Source organism: Galeopterus variegatus, unplaced genomic scaffold (genome assembly GCF_000696425.1).
Source record: "Galeopterus variegatus unplaced genomic scaffold, G_variegatus-3.0.2 Scaffold2002, whole genome shotgun sequence".
NCBI lineage: Eukaryota > Metazoa > Chordata > Mammalia > Dermoptera > Cynocephalidae > Galeopterus > Galeopterus variegatus.
Window position 1 is genome coordinate 54,287 of NW_007728113.1, and position 18,676 is coordinate 72,962.

The following is an 18,676-nucleotide window of genomic DNA, read 5'->3' on the forward strand; positions in this document are numbered from 1 at the left end:
TGGACCAGGAGGGCTGGAAGGAAGGGTCAGCTTCCCACTCCCCACTGTGACCTCCACAGCCTCCAGCACAGGGCTTGGCTCGGAGGGTACTGGGGATACAGAAATGAGTTAGACCCAGTCCTTACCCCCAGGACCTCCTCATTCTGGTGTAGGTGGGCACCCTGATCAGTGATGTAATGAAGGGACTCATGGAGGAGTGACACCTGATGCATTTAAGGTGCCACCTTTGTCCTTGGGGAGAGAGACTATACTGAAATGTTGTAGTGGTGGCCCCATTCCTTTGGAAGAATGTCACCCCATTGTAGAGATGACAGGCAGCCTGAGACAATGCCCTGGAGCAGGTGGGAGAGGGGCTGTCCACATCAGATAAGCAGGTCCCTTCCATCCTGGGCACCCAGGGCCTGTGATCATCGGGTGCGGTGATCAGGAATTACATCCCAGAGAAGGTGGACTTCCCAGGAACAATGGGATTTCATCAGGTGGGGGTGAGAAGAAAGGGATTTGCAGGCAGACTGCCCATGAAGAGAAAGACCAGGAGGTTGGAAGGTGTGGTGGATGGCTGAACTCACATGGGGATGTGGGTGGCATAGACTCTGGCTTTATCAACTGAGGACTTTTGATTTGAATTCACCCTGCACTCCCAAAGTTTCCTCCTTCCATCCTGTGGACCCGGGGGCTCTCTGAGAATTTCCAGTGCAGACAGGTCCAGCTGAGGAGAGTGACAGGCTAGCACTTCAAGCTGTGTGCAGAACTGAGTCCAGAACTAAAGGCTGCTGCGATCCCCCAAGCTGCCCTGCTGTGACAGCATCGACCGAGCAGGAAGAGGAAGGAACACCATCCAAATTTCCTGGCTAGTCAGAAATCTTTCAGCACTGAAACCAACCAGCCTCCAGTGTTTCTCTGAGCCCGCTACCACTGTAGCCCAGGACTAGGCACCCCAAAACCCCAGGAGCCATCTGACTTGCCCAGTGGACTGAGTGCCAGACTGAGATTTCCAGACTGTTGCCTAGGAGGACTGTATGAGTTTTCTGCTGCTGCTGTAAAAANCACCATCCAAATTTCCTGGCTAGTCAGAAATCTTTCAGCACTGAAACCAACCAGCCTCCAGTGTTTCTCTGAGCCCGCTACCACTGTAGCCCAGGACTAGGCACCCCAAAACCCCAGGAGCCATCTGACTTGCCCAGTGGACTGAGTGCCAGACTGAGATTTCCAGACTGTTGCCTAGGAGGACTGTATGAGTTTTCTGCTGCTGCTGTAAAAATTTTCACTGGTCTGCAGTCAAGGTGTTTCTGGGGCCAGGCTCCCTCTGGAAGCTCTAGGGAAGAACCTGTTTCCTTGTCTTTTCCAGCTCCTAGAGCTGAATTCCTCACATTCTTTGGTTCCTTCTTCCATCTTCAATGCCAAGTAGAGTGGCATCTAGCTTCTCTGCCTTCTGTGTCAAATCTCCCTCTACCTCCTTCCTAGAAGGACACTTATAAGTACAGGATAATCCAGGATGATCTCCTGTAATTCTGCAATGCAATCCTGCTGCTCACCACCCAGTCAGTGCGGACCCCACGCACAGATTAAGGGCACTGTCCCCAACGAGACTGTCCTCACTTTAGACACCAGCTGCAAACTTGGGGATCCCCAGGCCACCCACTCTTCGGGCCAACTGACTACAGTCTGGGGGTTTTCATGACCCCTTCAGGTTTCATAATTAACTAGAATGACTCCTAGAATTCAGGAAAACAGTATACTTATAATTACAGTATTATTATAAGGGATCCAAGTCTCACCAAATAGAGAAACATAGGACAAGGTCTGGGAAGGTCCTGAGCACAGAGCTCCCATACCTCCCCTGTTGGGAAAATAGAATGGTTTGGTCAGGACCCTCACCTTGGGTCCAGTTGGGTGTGGTTCAGCACATCCTTTGTAAGCAAATTGTGTGTGTGTGTGTGTGTGTGTGTGTGTAGTGTGCATGCACACCAATGTATCTTTTTAGTTTTGTTGCTATTCTTGTGTTCTTGAGAGTTGCTGAAGCAGGCTGGCTGGCAGTTTACTGCCTCTGGTGGCTGTCACCGCTACAGGCAGCCATGCTTTCCAATCTGCGGCTTCCAAGGACCTGTTTGCCGGTTACCTAGCTCATGGACCTGTCTGTAAGGGGTCTGGTGACCCAGCCTGGCATGTATGGGGTCTGGTGACCCAGCCTGGTATATGAAGGGTTTGTGACCCAGTCTGGATAATGGGCTTGAGGGGTCTGTGAGCTCCAGACCCAGCTCTAGCTCGACAATCGGCCCAGTCGGTGCAGGATTCCTGGCAGGTAAAAGAGCCCAACAACTGGCGTGGTCGTGTAGCTTTACAATTGGCGTCACGAACAAGATTAAGAGCGCTACAACTGGCGATGTCGACAGGATTCCAACATTAGCCCTAGCGCCATACTCACCCCATTGAATCAGGACATGCCACCCTCGCCACATGGCGATGTGTTTCCCAGGCAGGAAGTTCCACTGAAAGTGAACACACTTTGGTATTTCGGGAGATTTTGTTGGGGTCTCATTACATAGGCAGGATTGATGGAATCATTGGCCGTGGGATTGAACTCCATCTCCAGCCCCCCTCCCCTTCCTGGATGTCAGGTGGCTGAAAATCCCAGACCTCTTGGTTAGTCTTTCTAGCACGACCAGCCCCATTCTGAGCCATCACCTCAGGTGTGGTCCAAGGGCCCCCAGTGAATAATAAAGACACTCCTATCACTTGGGTAATTCTGAGTTTAGACACTTCCTGCCAGGAACCAGGGGCAAAACATGAGACAATTTTTTTCTATACTACTACCTCTTCTCATCTCAAAATTTATAATCACATCTACAAAGTCTCTTTTACCATATAAGATGACACTCACAGGTTCCAGGGATCAAGACATGGATATCTCTGGGGGCCATTCATCACACAGCCAGGCACAAGGAGGAACCAGCTGACAAACAGTCTCACAGATGGGACAGCAGCCACAACACTTACCCAGTTGTCTGAGTGCTTGATGAGCTGGGTTAACCAATGGTCTGGGGCATTCACAGATAGATTCTAGTCTCATTTACTGATGATGAGATGGAGATCCCTGACCGACTGAGGAGCGACAGAGGCAGACTGACAGCAAGACCTCTGCCTGGACAGATTGACAGCAGGCAGACTGACTTCAAGTCTGATAAGCTCCAGGGCAGGCCCCAAGGTGCTGGCATGGGGTGCCTGGTTGTGGGAGGGGGGTCCGGTCCCCTTCGGAAGGAGAAAAATTAAGCAAACATAAAGATAGGTCAATTGAAGTTACCCAGTCTGAGAAACAGAAAGAAAATAGAATGAAGAAAAATCAACAGAGCCTTAGAGACCTGCAGGATACCATCAAACATGCCAACATACATATAGAGGGATAGAATATAGAGGGACAGAAATAATATTTGAAGAAATAATGGCTAAAAACTTGGCAAATTTGATGAAAAGTGTTAGTCTAAACATCCAGAAGCAGAGGATTCCAAGTAGGATAAACTGAAAGAGAGTTACACTAGATAGAATTCAAATTTTGTTGGAGATTCTAGCCACTACAATTAGGAAAGAAAAAGAAAAGACATCCAAAATATTGGAAAGGAAGAAGTAAAACTATCTTTGTTCCCAGATAATGTAATCATTTGTGTAGAATATCTACTGGAATCTCTAAAAGAGCTAGTAAAATTAATAAGTGTGTTTAGCAATGTTGCAGTATACAAGAACAATATACAAAAATTAATTATATATTTACTAGAAATGAACCATTGAAAATAGATATTTTAAATTCCATTTAAAGTAGCATAAAAATGAAATACTGGGGGTTGGTTGCTTAGCTCGTCAGTTAGAATGCAGTGTTATTACAGCAAGGCCAAGGATTCAGATCCCCATACTGGCCAGCAGCCAAAAAAAAGAAAAGAAAAGAAAAGAAAAATACTTAGGGATAAATCTAACAAAAATGGAATATACTGATTCTACATATATTGCTGAGAGAAATTAAAGAGGACCTAAATAAATTGAAATATGTACCCAGGTAATAGAGAAAGGGACTAGACCCCCCTCCCACCACGAGGCACCCCATGCCAGTGCCCCAGGGCCCACATGGGGACCTGGGTTATGGAGCCAGGGACCGGACGCCCCCTCCCACAACCAGGCACCCCATGCCAGCACCTTGGGGCCTGCCCTGGCACATGGGGCATGGAGAAGGGGACTGGTCCCCCTTCCCACAACCAGGCACACTGTGCCAGTGCCTCAGAGCCCACCTAGGGACCCAGGGTAAGGAGCTGGGGACTGGACCCCCCTCCCACAACCAGGCACCCTGCCAGCACCATGGGGCAGGCCAAAAACATCTCCTCCATGTGGGTGGCCCACCACAGCCACCATGATAACCATGGCCACCGTGAAGGTGGCTAGATGCCACAACCACCACACAGATGGTCCTCCAGCCATTGGAGTGCACTGACACAAGGAGAGTCACCAGCAGAGATAAAGAAAGGAGGAGGATGTCTGTCTCCACAGAACCCATTTCATAGTGATGGAAGAGATATCTGCTCTATGATAGTATTGGGGGACCTGATCATGCCTCTCAGCATTGGACAGATGGTTTAGACAGCAAATCAACAAAGTAACCATTATTCTTTCAGAGGGAGAGAAGAAATCTAGGGTGATTGGGGGGGAGGAGGGAGAGAAAGGGGGATGGGGAGATATTGGACAAGGGGCATAAAGAATAATTACAATTTGTAACTATATATGCTAGTAATATTGATTTGATCAACATATCTCAATGTTGAACCCCCAAAATATGTATAATCAATTTTGATTCAACAAAAATTTTTTTAAAAAGAAAATTTTCTCCTGCCTGCTCACATCTGCTATAAACTAGTGAAATATTCATTTCAGTTATTGTACTTTTCAACTCCAGTTTTTCTACATGCTGCCTTTTAATAATTTCTACCATTTTATTGATATTTCCAGTTTGGTGACATTGTTCTCACACTTTTCTTTAGTTCTTTAGAAATGATTTTCTTTAGCTCTTTGAACATGTTAAAAATAGCTGCCTTTAAAAAATATCTGGCTTAAAGTATTTGTCTAGTAAGTCCAACATCTGAGCTTTCTCAGGGATGGTTTCTATTTACTTTTTCCTCTCTGTGTATGAGTAATATTTACCCGTTTCTTTGCATGTTGTATATTTTTGTTGTTTTTGAAAACTGAACATTTCAAGTAATAAAACACAGCAACTATGGAAATGAAATTCTCCTCCCTGCTTAGAGTTTGTCATTGCTGCTGTTTTTTATAGTTGTTGTTTGTTTGTTTAATGACTTTTCTTAACTAATTCTATAAAGTCAGTATCTCTGTCATGTATGGCCACTGAAGTCTCTACTCAGTGATCTTAGTGGTTAGCTAATGATTGGACAGAGATTTCCTTGAATGCCTGAAACCAAGAGTCTCCCAGTCTTTGCCAAGAGCCTCTGTGCACATGTTGGAGCATGACTTCAACACTCAGTTAAAGTTCACAACTCTGCATTAGCCTTTACTTCCTTCCTGCACAGAGCCTCAAAGTCAGCCAAGGGTGAGAGCTTAGGGCCTTCTCAGGTCTTTCCTAGACATTCACACATGCGTGTGGCCTTCCAGATTTCCAAGAATATGATGAAACTTTTCCAAGCTCCTAAGGATATCTCATTCCTTCGTTAAAAAAAAAAAGAATAAGATTTTTGGTTATGCTATTATTTTCCCTGACTGTTGTCCATTGCTGCAGGCAGCTATGATGTGAAAATGTTCAACAATTGCCCACTGGGGAGAGGCTTTTAGTCCTGGGCAAGTTCAAGTGCTGTCGAATGGAGACAAGCCTTTCAGAGTAGGATCTTCCAGGGAACTGCCAAACAGGTCAAATAATGACTATACTTGGGAATGAGGCTTTGAAAGAGCTGCGGCTCTGTTCTCCCTTTAGTAACAAGAATGTGAGCGGTTATTTTTTCAAAGCTACTACTGAGCTGGGAATAGGATTAGGGTATGTTAAAATTCTATAAAGCTTGCAGTTTTTTGTGGGTTTTTTTGCCTCACTAAATGCTATCGAAATTACTGTAAGCTTTTGGTTAATTTCCAGAGTTCTGAAAATGTTGATTCTGTCAAATTTTGCCAGTTTTTTTCACTGCTTTTGGAGAAAGGCAAGTTTTACTCATATTTGCTGACTTTTTTGATGCTAAAATTGTCTTTGATTTGGCCAGTGGAAGCCTATCACGCTGGTTTCTGTGGCCTTTTGACACATTCAAAAGGTTTTTTGCTGATCAGTTTTCCTTTCTTTCTGGCCCAGCTAGATGTTCCAGGCTTCCCCTGTTCCCACTCTGGAACCATCTCTTTTTCCAAAGAGCCCTGATTGCTTTTAATTAGAGAACGACATTCCAAATCCAAGATATGGATTTAAGTGTGCTCATTGTTCCTGGAGTATCACTGTTCCCAGGCTCTTTCAGTAGACAAACGACAACACACACACACACACACATTTATTTCTGCATCTATCTATATATTTTGAGGGGTTTTTTTGGGGGGGTGGATAGACAAACGACAACACACACACATTTATTTCTGCATCTATCTATATATTTTGAGGGGTTTTTTTGGGGGGGTGGCGGTGCTGACTGGTACAGGGATCTGAACCTGTGACCTCAGTGTTATAAGGCTGCACTCTAAGCAACTGAACTAAATATCCAGCTGTCTATCTATATATTTTTGAAAACTATGAGTTCACACCAATGTCTCAACATTTTCAATTCAGTGCTGGCTCATTCTAGTTTTTTCTACTTTAATATTTGTAATTCCTCTCCTCTCTCTCTCTCTCTCCTCTCTCTCTCTCTCTCTCTCCCCCCCAACCCCCGGCTGGTAAGGGGATCCAAACCCTTGACCGTGGTGTTTGTGACTCCCTTCTCTTCTGGTGAGAAACCTGGTTGGCATTATCTTAAACATATTTATTTATTTCATCAGTCTCCCTGTATATAACCAGTCTCCCTTCACCACTATCCCCCTGCCTGGATACCCACCTCGTCATGCTTGGACACGGACCCAGGTAGACAGATCCCTGTGTTGCCGTCCTTCTTGGTTTACTTGGGCTGGGACATCCCATACCAGGCCACCTCCATGTGAATGCTCTCTTTGCCAGCACCCCAGCCTCCCTTACTCATGTCATCCAAAAACTGACCGATTTACTCTGTCTCCTAAAAGTTCCACCATCTGTGCAAGCCCTTCCATACTCAGAACTGGAGTCTGCCTACCCCCTGGCGTGGAAGCAGCCACCACTCTTGGAGTAACAATGAAGAGCTCATTTTATCTCCGAAATTCATCTCATTGAGACTTTCTTACCTTCAGCATTCTTAACCAGCCATACTGAAAAGCATGGGTTATACCCTTGGTTTTTCTAGTTGTCATGATGGAAGCAATGGCCTTTGGGGTCCTTCTACATGTTAACCAGAAGTAGAAATCCTTCCAGCATTCCTTGGGCACTGTTTTGTGCTACATGGGTTTTTTTTTTTTTTTTTTTGACATGATCTCAGTGAATCCCCATGACACAGCCACTGTCGTTCCCATTTTACCGATGAGCAAACAGCAGCTCAGAGATTATGTCTCCTGTCCATAGTCTATTAGCTTATAAATGCTGGAGCTTGGTTTCAAACCATAAAAGCAAGTGGGACCAGCCACCAGAAGCACCCCGGGCTCCTGAGCTGGGTGGTGGGGGCCCGAGGGCCTCAGCCACGCCCTCCGGCAGCCACAGCCAGCCCAGCAACAACCACCAGGCTGCTGCTGGAAGCCCCCTGGGCTCCTCTGTGAGAATGAGAGGGGGGCCATGGGCCTCGATCATGACCCCCTCCCTGCTGCCTTCTCCTCCCACCCTATCTGCCTCCTCCTTCCTCTCTCCCCCTCCACCCCAAATGCTCAGCAACAACATCTTAGAATGTAAAAAAATAATAATGATAAGGATAAATAAAAATTTTTTTTAAAAGCAAGGAAGGCCAGATCATTTTCATTCCCCTCTGTGCTCCAATTCAAACCAGATTAAGAAAAATAAGGGGCAGGCCAATTAGCTCAGCTAATTAGAGCATAGTGCTGATTACTGATAACACCAAGGTCAAGGGTTCATATCCCTGTACCAGCCAGCCACCAAAAAAAAGGGGATGGGGAGAAAGGATTGAGTTGCCTCTCATAACCGGGATGGGAGAAGGATGAAGGGGCCAGATTTAGGATCAACATTTGTTTATCTGTCTTATTTGTCTCCCCCAGAATGTAACCTTCTAGACCAAGGGTTGGCAAACATTTTCTGAAAAGAACCGGACAGTAGATATTTTTTGGCCTTGAAGACTATGTGATCTCTGCCATAACTCTGCTGCAGGAGCACAAAAGCACCACAGACAAGGGCATAAAACCACTTGTTTTTGTAGATAAATTATTATTTGTAAATAAAACTATTTACAAAAAGAGCCAGGGATGGGCTCTTCAAAGGGAGCAGTCTGAGTCCACTTTCTTCATTGCTATGTTCCCAGTGTCAAGAATAGCACGTGGCACGTGACAGGTGTCCCACCAACGTTTGTGAAAGGAATAAACAAATAATTATTGCTTGTATGTTCTTGGTGGAGAAGTGGTTGACATGACCAGAGTGGCCTACGCTGGTGGAACGGTTGAACAGAAAGTGAAAGATTCCACTCAGGAATAAGTAAGTGCCAGATGTTTGGGAAGAGTGTCTGTTCCTTAAAGATGTGGGTGGGGTGGGGTAGGGAAATGACTCTTATGGGGCATCTGTTGGGTGTCATGTTCTTTCTCATGACAGCCCTATGAGGTAGATTTGTGTCCCCATTTCACAGATAGGGAAAACTGAGTCTCAGAGAGTTGAGATGACCTACTTGTGGCCACCCAACAAGAGGCAGAGCTGTGGTCCAAAGCCCAGGACTGCCTCACTAGACACGTTCTTTGTGCTCATCCAGGCTTACTGAGGACACAGGGACTTTCCCATCTCCAGAGACACAGCAGCAGAGCTGGAACATCATCCCCCAGGAAAGCCAAACAAGAAGCTTCCTCTCAGGTGGGGCATTCCCCCCACGTGAATTATTAACCCTTCAGCCTGGTGTTCAAAGTCTTGTGGTCAGATCTGGGACTAGCCTCCAGATTTTCCTCCAGGGACCCTAGGGTCTCACTCAATAACTTTCAGTTCCTTCAGGAAGAAGTCAAGCTCTTTTTTCATTTCCTGATATTTGCACTGCTGACCCCTCTAAGTAAAAACACTCTTTCTTCTACTGCCCCATCCTCTCTCTGCTGGGACAGTTCATCCTTCAGAATGTAACCTCATCCAGGAAGTCATTCTGGATTTCTCCCACCCCCAGGCTGGATCATGTGTCTCTTCCAAACTCTCCCAGCCCCTTGTTCGCATACTTGTGCCAAATTTCCCTGTTTTCAGGCGCACTGCTACAGTGCGCCGCTTGGGAGCGCGGTGGCGCTCCTGCTGAGGGTTCGGATCCCACATACAGACCGGTTCCCGCTCACTGGCTGAGCAAGGTGTGGGCGCAGCACCGAGGGTTGCGATCCCATTGCCGGTCCTGGTCCGGTACGGGCGCGACACTGAGGGTTGCGATCCGTTGCCAGACACGAAAAAAAAAAGACAAAAAGGAAAAAAAAAAATTTCCCTGTTTTCAGATCTGCTTCCCCTACAGACTGTGAGCCCCATGTGAGGAATGGCATTAGTCTGGTTCATTCTGTATCCCTGGCACCCAACGCAGTGCCTGGTGCATAGTAAGTGCTCAACAAATATCTAGTGAAGAAAAGAAGCCAGTGAGTAAAATACTGTCTCGCTCCACTGCCCAGTTCAACTTCTATACCACACACAGACACACAAGTCTGTGTCCCACATTCCTGACAACAGCCTCATCTCTCTCTTCCACTGACAAATCTCATCATCTTTTAATACCACCTCCTCCAGGAAACCTTTCTCTACCCAACTGGAGTCCCTTCCCAAACTTCTTGGACTGCACCGACACTGCCACACTCTGTGAGCTTTGATCTGAGAGCAGGAGGCTTTCACTGAAGGTCTTCCCACCCACCTAGCCCAAGGCTCAGACAGGCACCACCCACTACTTTAGAGGTCTCAGCCTCCCCTTCTGTGACATGTGAGTCACATGTCACTGGGCTGGACTCTCAGAAATTGCTGATAACAGGCTTCTGGAACCTCAGTTACTGTCTGCAGACCATGCAGGGTGCAGCCTGCTGGGGCCAGTATAAGAAAGGGGTCAAGGCTTTCCATTGTGTCAAACAGGGCTGTCCCCTGTTCCCACACCCTATAATGGGGCTCCTATTTCTCCCGTGGGTTTGTGCCACAGATCTGTGTCCAGCCTAGAGCCTGGAGCTTCCTTTACCTTCTCATTTCCCCTCAGGAAGGGGCCACCATGGGCTGTGGGCAGGAGGCAGGGGTCTCTCGCCAGACTGGATAGTGCCACCTAGACCCTCAAGGAGGGCTTCAGCCACAGGTTGCTGGAGAAGAGAGCACAATTCCTGCTTCCTTGCCTTTGCATCTGCTGAGCCTCTGCCTGGCATGCCGCCCTTCCTCTGTCTCCCCAGCATTCTCCATGTTCTCAAGAGTCCCCTCACAGCTCTCTGGGGTTGACCAGTTCCCTCACATTGAGACTTACCTGCTCCTGGCATGGCTGTCCCCTAGATCCCTAAGAAAAAGGATGCACCCTGACACAGCATTCTGCCCTGCAGGAAAGTTGGCTTCTAAGCCAGCTGTTTTTACAACACCGAAGGCTCCCGTTGAGCTGAGCTTCACCTCTTGGAACAGATCAGACTTCTAGGAACCATAGGCACACTTTCCTCATCTTAGAGGAAAAACATCCCTTCAGTCCTCTAGGTGTCGCTAAACTTCTTTAAAAAGGGTTGTCTTCACTCCTGTCTTCACCTGCTCCATCTTACCCACCACTCTCCTGAAATGACCTATGAAGGGTATCCACCGTCCCCTTGTGAAAGCCAACAGACCCTTTCTGTCTTGTTCCCACCCATGACTGGGGTGGCCACTCCCTCCCTCCTGCTTGAAACTCCTCTCCCAGGACTTCCCTGATGGCCTCACCTCCTGGTTTTCCTTCTACCTCCCTGACCACCCTTTCTCTGTCTCCTTCATGGGCTGCTCTTCTTCTGCCTGACCTTGAAAAATGCCTGTCATTCACAAGTCTTTGCTATTCAAATCCACTTCTGCTAGGCTTGTTTTTATTTGACCTCACTTGAACTTGTCCAGGGCTAAATGCCTATCCCCACAGGGCACTTGTCAAATGTTTTTACATCACAGCTGCCAGAGGCAGTGAATAGCGATTGGAAAAAATCATAGCCTAACTAAAAATCTTAAAAGGAAAAATGAAGGAAGAAGATGTCTTTGGAGCTTGCGAGAGTTCTCACATATCCTAGGAATCTGGAGGGCCACAAATATGTGTGCATGTCTACAGAAGACCTGAGAAGGCCCTAAGTTCTCACCCCTGGCTGATTTTGAGGCTCTGCGCAGGCAGGAAGTGAAGGTTAATGCAAAGTTGTAAACTTTCCAACTGAAGGTTGAAGGTTTGCCTCAACATACACATAGAGCCCCCTCACAAAGACTGGGAGATATTGGTTTCAGGCATTCAAACAAATCTCTGTACAATCATTAGCTAACCACTAAGCTCACTGAGTAGAAATTCCAGTGGCCATATGTGACAGAATATAGATTTCATAGAATTTGTTAAGAAAAGTCATTAAACAAACAACTACTACAACAAACAGCAGCAACAACAAACCCTGAGCAGGGGGGAGAGTCTCATTTCCATAGTTGCTATGTTTTATTATTTCAAATGTCCAGTTTTCAACAAAAAAATTATGAAGCATGGAGAGAGATAAGCAAATATTACCCAGACACAGGGGAAAGAAAGTAAATAGAAACTGTCCCTGAGAAAGCCCAACTGTTGGACTTACTAGACAAATACCTTAAGTCAGCTATTTTTATTATGTTCAAAGAGCTAAAGGAAATCATATCCATAGAAGTAAAGAAAAGTATAAGAAAAAGATATCACCAAATAGAGAATATCAATAAAGAGATAAAAATTATTAAAAGAGGGGCTGGCTGGCTAGCTTGGTTGGTTAGAGTATGGCACTGATAACACCAAGATCCAGAGTTTGGTCTCTGTACTGGCCAGTTGCCAAAAAATGAAAAAAAAAATATGAAAAGTAACAATATAGAAAGTCTAGAGTTGAGGGCCGGCCCGGTGGCGCACTGCTACAGTGCGCCGCTTGGGAGTGCGGTGGTGCTCCCGCCGAGGGTTCAGATCCCACATACAGACCAGTTCCCGCTCACTGGCTGAGCGAGGCACGGGGGCAATGCCGAGGGTTGCGATCCCGTTGCTGGTCCCGGTCCGGTATGGGGGCGACACTGAGGGTTGCGATCCGTTGCCGGACACGGAAAAAGACAAAAAGGAAAAAAAAAAAAAAGAAAGTCTAGAGTTGAAAAATACAATAACTGAAATGAATATTTCACTAGCTCATAGCAGGCAGAAGAAAGATTTAGCAAACAAAAAAATAAGTCAATTGAGGTTATCCAATCTGAGGAAAAGAAAGTAAAAAGAATGGAGAAAAATTAACAGAGCCTCAGAGATTTGTTGGATGCCACCAAGCATGCCAACATACCGATAATAGAAGTGTCAGAAGGAGAAGAGGTATAGAATGGGGAAGAGATAATATTTGAAGAAGTAATGGCTGAAAACTTGATAAATTTGATGAAAAGTGTTAGTCTAAACATCCGGGAGCTCTGAGGACTCCAAGTAGGATAAATGCAGAGAGGTTCACACCTAGATACATATAATTAAACTGTCAAAAGAGAAAAACAAAGAGAGAATCCAGAAAGCTGCAAACAGAGTCAATGCATTATGTGCAAAGGATCCACCATAAGATTAACAACTAATTTCACATCATGAACTATGAAGGCCAGAAGGCAGTGGGATGACATATTAAAAGTGATAAGACAAAAACTGTAAAACAACAATTCTTTACCCAGCAAAACTACATTTTCAACCATAGAAAGGAATAAAGTATGATACATGCCACAACATGGTTGCCTTAAAAACTCCCTCACTGAAAGAATTCAGACACAAAAGGCCACATATTGTGTGATTCTGCTTATATGAAATGTCCAGAACAGACAGACCCATACAGACCGAAAGCAGATTAGTGTTTTCTGGAGCCTCAGGGGAAGGCAGGCCTGGGGAGTGATTGCTTAATGAGTATGGGGTTTCCTTTTGGAGTGATGAAAATGTTTTATAACTAGATAGTGGTGGTGGTTGCACAGTATTTACTATAGTAAGTGCTTCTGAATTGTACACTTTCAATGGTTAAAATGGTAAGTTTTATGTTATGTGTATTTTATTACAATAGAAAAAAATAAAGCATGGACTCTGGAGGCAGCCTGTCTGGATCAGAATCCCAGCCCAGCAACTTACAAGCTGTGTGACCAAGGGTGGTTGTTTGGCTTCTCCATGCCTCAGTTTCTTCATCTGTACAGTAGGATAACTGTGTCTTTCTCATAGAGTTATAGTGAGGACTGTCAATGTCCCCACCCCTGATGTAATGACCACCAGGAACACACATGTAGTTGAACAAATTTCTAGTTCATTACTCAAAACAGCTGGCAGATCTCACAAAATGGGTAGCAATGGGGTACCTCAGTAGAAGCGTGTTAGAAAAGACTTATTTGGGGATTTGGGTATGTGTTGGATGCTGTTGGAAAGGATTCTAGATTAGATGCTATCTAATAGAAGATAATCCTAAATTGTGCATCCTAATAAATCTTACCCAGAAGGAGTAAAGACCAGACTCAGGCTAAAGCAGTGATTGGTAAAGAAGAATGTTATGGACTAAATGTTTGTGTCCACCTAAAATTCAAATGTTGAAATCCTAACACTCAGGGCCGGCCTGTGGCTCACGTGGGAGAGTGTGGTGCTGATAACACCAACACCATGGGTTTGGATCCCTATATAGGGATGGCCGGTTAGCTCACTTGGGAGAGCATGGTGCTGACAACACCAAGTCAAGAGTTAAGATCCCCTTACAGGTCATCTTTTAAAAAAGAAAGAAATCCTAACACCCAAGGTGATGGTATTAGAAGGCAAGACCTTTTGGGGGCCGGCCCGGTGGCGCACTGGATAAGTGCGCTGCTTGGGAAGTGTGGCGGCGCTCCCGCCCGAGGGTTCGGATCCCACATACAGACCGGTTCCCGCTCACTGGCTGAGCGAGGCGCAGGAGCAGCACCGAGGGTTGCGATCCCGTTGCCGGTCCCCGGTCCGGTACGGGGGCGACACTGAGGGTTGCGATCCGTTGCCGGACACGGAAAAAGACAAAAGACAAAAATAAATAAATAAATAAAGAAGGCAAGACCTTTTAATAGATAAGTAGGTCATTAGGGCTCTGCAATGGGATTAGCACCTTTATAATAAAAAGACCCCAGAGAGGTCCCTCACCCCTTCTGTCACATGAGAACATGGCAAGAAATTGCAATCTATGAACCAGAAAGCAGGTCCTCACCAAATGCAGAATCTGCCATGCCTTGATCATGGACTTCCAGCCTCCAGAGCTGGGAGGAATAAAGTTCCGTTGTTTATAAGCCACCCAGTTGTTTATAGCAGCCAAACAACTAAGACAGAATGGTTGTTAATTTTAGCCAAGATATAAAAATGCATGGGTCTGTTTGTGGCTTGGACAGTACTCATGTTTTGTCTGTGTTCAGACATGCTTACAGCGTGGTCTCTTTTGGCTTGCTCCGTCGTGGTTACAGAGTGCTCCTGTCTGTTGCTGATGTTCTGGGAAATTAGTTATATACAACTGGACATCACAACCTAACTGGGAGTGTTAGATGAAGTCCTAGCAATACTGTGGTCATCGAGGAAGGCAAGAGCTACTCTGAGAACACTGTGGTCACATGAAAAACCAGAGCAGCTCCTAGCAACACCAAAGCCAGCTGTGAGTGCCAGGCCAGCTCTCGGATGTCAGGGACTCCTCTCCTCTTAGGATTGAATTTGCTATGTCATGTAGTGCATGTAGAACAATGTCTGGAAAATCTTAAGTGCTGATACTACTAAATATCCATCATATCATCAAGCAATGTATACCCATTCCTAGTGCACTGTATGAAACCTCACAATGACAGTGTGAGGCAGGGCAATTGTCCCATTTTACAGCTGAGGAAACTGAGGCCCCCGTAAGGTGAGGATTGAGGTCTCAGCACTGGATATTGGTTAAAACCGCATCTTTTGGCAACAGAGTTTACTGCGCAGCTCCTGCCCCTTCTCTAAATGGCCTCTCTCCTAACTGTGTCAGGCACTTCATCTCCTCCTGCCAACTTTTCTGGCAGGGGTGATGGTGTCCCTATCTGTCCCTTGTTTTTCTTCCTCAGCTGGGGAGGAATGAATCTGAGGAGGGACTACAGAGGGAAACACTGGGGTTATAAAAAGCCACAGTGCAGAGAGGAGGTGAAGAGAGAGGCATAGAGAAAAGGAGAAGATGGAAAAAAAGTGTGAGCCCAATGAGGCAGGCACCCACAGTGAGGCTGGGCTCCTCTCTGGGTGCTGATCAGGAGAACAGTGTCCCAGATTCCTGGGGGATTCTGAGTCTGGCCTCCAGCTTAGGAGTGGGAAGACGTGGCTGAGCTTCTGGTTCTGGGTGTTGGGCACAGCTGGTCTCAAAGGTCAGCTGATTTTTGTACCCTCTTCAGAGGAGAAGGTAACATTTTGGAACCAGAGATTTGCTCAGCAGGACGCTGAGCTTTGTACTCACAGCTCAAAGGGCTTGTCAGGCACTGGGCTGTGTGGTTCAGGGGGAAAAGTGGGGCTGGGAGGTCCTCAGGAGCATGGGTAGAATGAGGCCCCAGTTCTACCTGTCTGCCGGTCCTGCAGGGTATCTGAGCTGGGGTCCTCTGCTGCTGCGCCTCATCGCTTTCGGCCTTTTCTTCATTCTCTTGGTGACCATCCTGGTTCAAGATGAGTCAGAGAAGGGGCTGGTTCTGCTAGGGCTGGGGTCTTGGAGTCTTGGGTCCCTTTGGGTTTTCCCTCTGGGTTGATCCTTGCCCTGTTCCCAAACCCATTAGAGCTAGAGCGTCAGATCTTCACATCTCTGCCTGTGTGACCATGGGCAGCTTAATGTGAAATTAATCTATGTCCCTCTGTGAAGTGCTTAGGCTCTTGGAGACCTTGGAGCTGGACTTGGCACAGGGTGAGGCATGTAGTTGGTGCTCATGAAGGGGGATGCTCTGCTCTCCTCCAGTCTTCAGGATCCACCAATCCTCACAGGGAGAGACCTAGGACCATAAGAGAAACCACAGCTTGGTGAGGGGCTGGGTGCTGGGGTCCTCAGTAAGGGAGGGCTTTAAGGCTGTGTGACCTCGGACAAGCCACCACCACAGGAGTGACAGATGTATGGCAGGAGGAAAGGAGGGGACCAGACCCCTGACAATGTTGGGCAAGTCACTCTCTGAGCCTCAGTGTTGTGATCTGCAAAATGGGCTCTTAGGGTCACTGTAAGGTCCACAAATAATGTTCTCATAGGGCCCTCTCTGCACCAAGCACACTGTAGGTGCTTAATAATTGAAGTCCTCTCCTTCCAGTTGCTGTTTCTCATGACTCTATATACTCACACCTAAAGGGCATCCACCAGCAGCTGACCAGGGTAAATGCCACACTGAGTAAGGGTCTGATGACTGGGTTAGGAGTCTGGTTGAGGGTCATAGGAGGGGCTGGGACACACCTTCTATGGCTGCTAGTCCAAGATAGGTAGCATAGAGCTAGAATCTTCTTCATGGTTTTCTAGGGCTCTGAGATGACAGCCGAACATAGAAGCCTGGCTCTGGGTTCCTAAGGCGTGAGGCAAGGGTAGGGGTCCCAGGAGCTGAGCCAACCTGTCCCAGCCCTGTCCCTCCTGCCCAGTTGGTCTGTGCCATCCCTGCCCCTGGAACTGGGAACTTTTCCAGGGAAACTGCTACATCTTCTCCCAGACCCTGGGCTCCTGGGAAGCTTCCTTCTGTGCCTTCCAGGATATGAGGGCCCATCTTGTGATTATCAACAGTGCCGTGGAGTAAGTGGGCCCAGCAAAGTTCCAGTTAGGGGCTGGGCCATGCCATGGGTCAACAAAAAGTCTTCTGCCATTCTCTACACTCTGAGAAATGGAGACCCAGTGGACAGCTGGTAGGGGGTTAGAAGAGATACAGTCAGGGAAGGCTTCCTGGAAGAGGAAACATAATGGCCTCAGGGAGGTCACATGGGAGAAGAAGTTGTATAAGAGGAGAGCTTGACAGCAAGAGAACTCAGAGCACCTTTGGGACTATACATAATTCCTCCCCAGCCATGTCCTTCCTCTGTCTCCCCAGCATTCTCCATATTCTCAAGAGTCCCCTCACATCCCTGTGGGGTTGCTCCATTCCCCATGCTGAGTCTTGACTCCTCCTGGCATGGCTGCTCCCAAGATCCCCAGGAAAAAGGGCATGCCCAACACAGCATTCTGCCCTGCAGGAAAGCTGGCTTCTGAGTCAGCTCTTGCTGCTGAGGCCCTGCAGTCTCCATTCCCTGGCGATGCAGATAGGCTGAGTGTCACCTTTTGGCACACTCAGCCTTCTAGGAACATAGGCATGCTTTCCTCATCTTTGGGGAAAAACCTTCCTTAGCCCTCTAGGTGTTGCTGAACTTCTTTAAAAAGGGCTGTCTTAAAGGCTGGCTGATTTGCTCAGTTGGTTAGTGTTCAGATCCCCTGTACCAGCCAGCATCCTCCAAAAAAGGGGGGCGGGGGTAGTCTTCACTCCTGCTCTTTAATGGCTGGCCCACCTCGACCACTCTCCTGAAATGACCAGTAAGGGTATCTACCATCCCCTTGTGAAAACCAACATACCCATCCTGTCTTGTTCCCACCCATGATTGGGGTGGCCACTCCCTCCCTCCTGCTTGAAACTGCTCTCTCCCAGGACTTCCCTGATGGCCTCACCTCCTGGTTATCCTCCTACCTCCCTGGCTACTCCTTCTCTGTCTCTTTTATGGGCTCCTCTTCTTATGCCTGACCTTGAAACTTGTCTGTCATTCACAAGTCTTTGCTATCCAAATCCACCTCTGCCAATAGAAAGGCAGCCAGGGTTAGACTGCCTATTGAGTTTCTCCAGGGCCATAGCCAGCCTGAGGCTGCAGGGATAGCAGAGTCAGAGGAAGGAGCCACAGCAGGAACTAAGTGGGAAACCAACCAAGTTTAATGGGCCAAAAGTGAAAGTCCAAACTGGTTGTAGAAACTAAATAGCCACAAGGGAGGGTATGGAGACCACCAGAGTGAGGCAATAACACTATCTGGACTTGGTGCCTTTCTTGTTACTAGATCTTTAATTAACTTCCTTTTAGTGTCTCATATGGCATTTAGTCTGTTCAAGTTTTCTATTTCTTCTTGGGTCATTTCAGATAATGTGTATCACTCTATGATTTATTTCTAAATTGTTAATATGTTTATTTGTTTCAATTCTGGCTCTCTCCACATAATAGTTATCTATTGCTGTATAACAAAGTGCTGTAAATTTGAGTGTCTTAAACAATACATATTTATTATTTCACAGTTTTTGTGGGTCAGGAATCCAGGTATGACTTAGCTAGATCTTTGGCCGAGG